Source organism: Lepus europaeus, chromosome 18 (assembly GCF_033115175.1).
Source record: "Lepus europaeus isolate LE1 chromosome 18, mLepTim1.pri, whole genome shotgun sequence".
NCBI lineage: Eukaryota > Metazoa > Chordata > Mammalia > Lagomorpha > Leporidae > Lepus > Lepus europaeus.
The window spans coordinates 49,281,049-49,287,151 of record NC_084844.1 but is presented as its reverse complement, the minus strand read 5'-3'; positions in this window follow the sequence as shown (position 1 = coordinate 49,287,151).

Here is a 6,103-nt window from a genome sequence, read left to right as displayed (position 1 = left end):
GAGCCAGAGGCACAGAGATCTTCCTGATATATAGAGTTCCCCAACTGTAGGCACTGTGGCACAGAGGGGGGCGGGGACGCCCACATTCCGTATCTGAGCTCCGGTTCAGGTCCAAGCTCCTTGGCTTCCAATCCAAGCAACAGATCATGGCCAAGTACTTGGGTTTCCTGCTATCCCCTTGGGAGAACTGGATGGAGTTCTTGGCTCCTGGCTTTGGCCTGGCCCAGCTCTGGCTTTTGTGGGCATTTGGGGAGTAAACCAATGGATGGATTCCACCTCTCTCTCTCTTTCTCTCTCATAAATAAGTCTGTTTTTTTTTTTTTTTGAATCAAGGAGAAAACAAAAGATTTCATAGCAAAAAAAAATGCACGTTTCCTAAATGTGAAAATATGCTCATCTTCACTCGTAAGAGAAATATAAATTGAAACTACCCTGTAACAATTTATCATTTGTTGGAAGGACAAGAATTCACAATATGACAACACTTCCCATTAGGGGAAGAGGCGGGGCCTGTCACGTGTCTCTGGTGGGAGCGCACAATGGCACAGCGCCTGTGAGAGGAAGTTAGCAACATCTCCCAAGTCTGTGTCTCATTGCCAGGAGCTCCCCCCGACCACAGCCCCACAAACACGAGGCAGGCTGCCTGCAGCAGCTCCGTCTGTCGTCACGAACTGTTAGAAACACGCTGGTGGCCTTACCTGGAAGACGAAGGAAGGTGAACAGGCTGCCCAGCGTGGGCTCTTGGGAGGATGAGTGCGACAGGTGTCCCCAAGCTCAGTCCCCCCCCAACCCCGATCCAGGACCCAAGCAAACTTATAGCATGACTGGCAAGAGAGAAAAACATGCCAGCAACTTCGGACCACGCTAGGCTGTGAGTGCTTGGCGAATGTGTTCTAAGGGGTGTGAAGAAAGCGGCCGAGAAATCCGGAACCTCACTGGGTGGGTTTTTTTGTTACGACAGCAAAACAGTTTAAAAATTCTGAAGCTCCTGGCTGTGTATCGTGGTAGAGAAGAAATTCATAAATATACTGAAATTGTTGGAAATCTGGGTCATCAGAGAAAAGGAAAAATAAATGTGAAAGAAGGGACAGGTGAAGCCTGGGTTACTGAATTTATTTAGGCCGGTTCAGGCCCCCAATGCCTGCAGTGGCCAGGGTTGGGCTGGGACCAAAGCTGGAAGCTGGGAGCCAGGAACTCAATCCAGGTCTTCCATGTGGGCGTCAGGAACCCAGGCACTTGCGCCAACAGCCCTGCCTCCCGGGGACTGCGTGAGCAGGAGCTTGGGGGCAGGAAGGGGAGCCGGGACTCAGAGCCACACTCTGATGGAGAAGCAGTGTCTTAACTGCTAGGTGAACCCCCCTCTAAGTGGGAGGTACCGGTGTGCTTGGCCGCCCTCTCTCTCTCAAATGTCTTAGCTCTGTCTCCCGAATGGCCCGGAAGTGTGAGACCTGAGGGCAGCAGACACCTGGATCTCGACTGACAAACAGAATCCCCACCATCAGAGATGAGGACGTCTTGGGGAAACTGCTGATGCCAAGGTTCGGGTGAGGAATGTCAAGGTCAGCCTGGATCTTTGTGGCAGAAAGCAAGGAGGTTGCTTGCAGAGTCCAGGGGCTGGGGCACAGGGACACCGGAGCTGTCTCTCCCGCTGGACGGACTCTGGGCAATTTGAGCACCAGAAGGAACAATTGATAGGAAGGAGTCGCAGCATACGGGCCTGAAAAGTCCGTCACCCCATTCATACCCTGACGTGCAGGAAGGGAAAGGCCTGCTCTACACGGCACCAGCCAACAAACACAGAGGAAATGGCAGGACTTTGAAAACATTCTTGTCCTTTAAAAAAAAAAATAGAATTATTTATTTCAAAGGCAAAGATTTAGAAAGAGAGGGAGAAAGAGCAAGCTTGTGATCACTGGTTTGCTCCCCAAATGGCTGCAACAGCCAGGGCTGGCCAGGAGCTTCACCCACGTGGTGAGCATGCACTTGGGCCATCTTCTCCTACTTTCCCAGGACATTAGCAGGGAGCGGGCTCCGTGCTCATAGGGGATGCCTGCGTGGCAGACAGCAGCTTAACCCACTGTGCCACCATGCCAGCCCTGAAAATAAGCTTTTCAACCCCCAGTATAATTAGAGACTCAGGCAAAAGTCATCCATTAATAGTCCTAAAGGCTGTTGGAGGGCAGGATGCCCCCGTGGTCTCCAGAGCATCACCCCTGCCTTTCGCTAATGAAGTGAGGGTTCCAGGAGAGGTGGGGGGCACCGCCTTCGCCACACAGTTGGACCTGGCCTGGCAGGCAGGGGGTGTGGCCCTGAGGGGATGCCCGGGGAACGCCCATCCCCGGAGCCGTGCTCTGTCCATGGCAGTTCACCGGCGTCTGCTCGGGAAACAGGGAAGATACAGACTGTGGGGCAGCCTACGGGGCAGCTGGCCTGGTTCTTCAAGGAGAGGCTGTTTCAGGTTAAAAGACGCTAAAGGGGGTGGAGGGGCAGGCATGTGGCTCACTGGGTTAAGCCGCCTCCTGGGACGCTAGCATCCCATACTGCACTGCCTGGGTTTGGGTCCTGGCTCTGCTCCCAGTTCAGCTACCAGCTGATGCACCCTGGGAGGCAGCACATGATGGCTCAAGTATTGTGTCCCTGCCACCCACCTGGGAGACGCAGATGGAGTTCTGGCCTCCTGGCTTCAGCCTGGCTCAACCCTGGCTGTTGCAGGCATTGGGGAAGTGAACCAACACATGGAAGATTCTCTTTCTCTTTTAAATAAATACATAATTTAGAAAGACACTAAGAGACATCATAATCAAAAGCACTGTGTGATCTTTAATTGGATCATGAGCTCCTGTTTTTTAAGAGACACAGTGGGGCAGGGGGGGAGGCAGCCCCCAGAGATCTGCCACGGGGACTGGGGACAGGGTGGGACGCAGGAACTCCATCCAGACCTCCCACGCGGGTGACAGGTACCCATTTGCTGTGGGCTGTGGGCTGCCACCACTGCCTCTGAGAGACCATACTAGCAGGAAAACAGAATCAGGAGCTGTGGCAGGGAAAGTGGGCAACCTAACTGGTGGCTTAATCTCTAGGCCAGATGTCCACCCTGGGGCCCCTGGACTTTCCCAAAGAGTCATAAACGGAGGCCGGCGCCGTGGCTCAACAGGCTAATCCTCCGCCTTGCGGCACCGGCACACCGGGTTCTAGTCCCGGTCAGGGCACTGGATTCTGTCCCGGTTGCCCCTCTTCCAGGCCAGCTCTCTGCTATGGCCCAGGAAGGCAGTGGAGGATGGCCCAAGTGCTTGGGCCCTGCTCCCCATGGGAGACCAGGAGAAGCACCTGGCTCCTGGCTTCGGATTAGTGCGGTGTGCCGGCCCCGGCAGCCATTGGAGGGTGAACCAATGGTAAAGGAAGACCTTTCTCTCTGTCTCTCTCTCTCACTGTCCACTCTGCCTGTCAAAAAAAAAAATAATAATCATAAACGGCATGGGGAACAGGTGTGTGTGGGGGGGGTGTTAGAATGTGGACTGTACATTAAATAGAGGGTTCACGTTCATAGGGTGTACTAACACCATGCTCATACAAGAGAATATTCTGATTTTTGTAAGAAGTTTGTGACATATTCAGGGGTGAGTTTCACGATACTTGACCCCTACTTCCGAATGGCCCAGCAGGCGCGGGGGGCAGGGGGAAGAAAAGACAAGAACAACCACAAGTGAACAGAGAGAGCACACAACCAAGGCAGAACACTAACAACCCAGGCAGAGGGATCCAGACCCTCACTGAATTATCCTGTTGTTTCCTCTGTGAATTTGGAAATTTTTCAAAATAAAGCCTTGGAGAAAACTAATCGCTCTGATGCTTCGGGACACTTGGTACGAGAGACGTTTGGCGTATCTGCTGGGAAGGGCCTTTGCGAATGCCTGGACTATTCAGCAGAAATCAATCACGCAGCTGCAAGGGCAGAGCCAAGGGAGGGGGAAGTGAGGCTCCGTGGGGTCACCAGGACGAGCTGGGCACCCGTCAGCAGCAGGACAAGCCCACACCAGCACTGGTCTCACTGCCTTGCTAAGATGCCCCACCCAAGGCTGCCCCCACTGAATCAGCACTTTGCGACTTCTATCCAATTGCTTGGAGTCCTATAGACCCACTCATAAAAGCAGAAAATAAAATATCTTCTCATGCTAGGCTCCTCCAGTTACAGAACCCTGCACCGCAGCTGGGAAAGCCGAGCGCGTCTGGTCATCTAACACATTTGCGAAAGCCATTGGCCTTAACAAACTGTTCCCCAAACACCTGGCCGGGGACAGACGAGCCCGCCAGCCTGTGCCGCACCTCGCTCGGAAAGCGCCCGAGGCCCGCTCCTGCCATGAAAAACAGCCATCAGCTGGCAGAAACGCTGAAGCCCGCAGGGCTCTGGCTAATCGTTCGTCCGGGGAAACACATGAGACTGAATAAATTTGAACAAAACGCAGGTGAGGAGCTTTCTGGAGAAACAGCAGCTCCAAAACACAGCGCCCCCGCTCCCGGGAGAAGAGGGAGGATGTGGCACCCCCTCCCCCCAGCTGACGGCCAGGCGGCAGGGGCTTTACCAACGGGCCACTTCAGTGTCAAACAGAATGCTGGCTTCCAAATGCCCTGGGATCCTGAGACCTCCTCGTGCTCCCCCCGCCACCCCCAGACCACAGCACTGCCACCCACTTTGTCCCAGAGCTAACCAGGCTGAAAACTCGGGAGCTTCTAACGAGCCCTCATTGCCCCCAGCTCAAAAGGCCAGACAGGAGGCTGACGGAACCAGCTTTAAAAAGAGCTCAACTTGGGGGCCGGCGCTGTGGCACAGCAGATTAAGCCCATCAGCATCCCACATGGGAGCGCTGGTTCGAGCTTCCAATCCGGCTCCCTGCTGATGTATCTACGAAGGCAGGAGAATGTGGCCCCAGAACCTGGGTCCCTGCCTCCTACATGGGAGACCCGGATGGTGTTCCTGGCTCCCGGCTTCAGCCTGGCCCGGGATTGCTTTCTGTCACTCTGCCTTGCAAATAAGTAAATAAATCTTTGTTTAGGAGCAGCTAGTCCGTATTTTTCTGGCTGAGAGGTCTTGGTTTCAGTGACATCTGCTCTGTGTCACGTGCAGAGGTCTGCAGCCCGGGAGCGCTCCCCTCCACATGTGTGACTACTCAGTGACGTAGAGGCGTGCCGTTTATAGAGCCCCGGTGTTCCCAAATTGGCTTTAGGTTTGAAACCCTAAGCTTCAGCTACGTGCCTCTGCTAATAATACGGTTCAACTTCCCACGCCTACCAGAGATGAGAGCAAGCTGGAAAAGGGAATATTTCCCAGCACGAGAGACTCCAAAGGATGCGGTGAGAGGTCAGTCTCCACCAACAAAGGCACTGTGACAGCTGCTCCCTGGGCTGTGGGCTCTGCCATGTGGCTGCTGACACCCCCAACTCACCACACGGGCACTGCTGCCAAGAGCCTGCCGCAGGACATGAAGGCAATTAGCTCCTTAAAGGGGAGTTCTAGGAGCCAATGGCTGGGGGCTGGCAATGTGGCCCAGTGGGTTAAGTAGTAGCCTGCGATGTGGGCATCCTATATCATAGTGCTGGTTCGAGTCCCGGCTGCTCCACTTCTGCTCCAGCTCCCTGCTAATGCACCTGGGAAAGCAACAGAAGATGGCCCAAAGTGCTTGAGCCCCTGCCCCCCAGGTGGACAGACCCGGATAGAATCCCAAGTTCCTGGCTTTGAGCCATTGCCGCCCTTTGGAGAGTGAACCAGTGAAAGAGACAGCTCTGCCTCTCAAATAAAAGAAACCCTCGTACAAAAGGGAAGTCCATGGCTGAAGTCCAACCCAATTGCAAAATGACACTTGGATAAGAATAAGCTGATGGCTGCAGCTTTGTAGAAACTACAGATTTTTCTATGAAAATCATACACCAAACAACTGTGACAGTAGACTGACTGCCAATGATGAGTTTGCCCCAAACACGGGACCACCCAAAAACCTGTCCTCTGGGACCCCCATTTATCCAGGGTCACTGATCTGAAGGGGGACCCTTCTTGGACAGCAGAAACAGGATACAGACAGGCAAACGCAGAGACAGCGAGTGTCAGCTT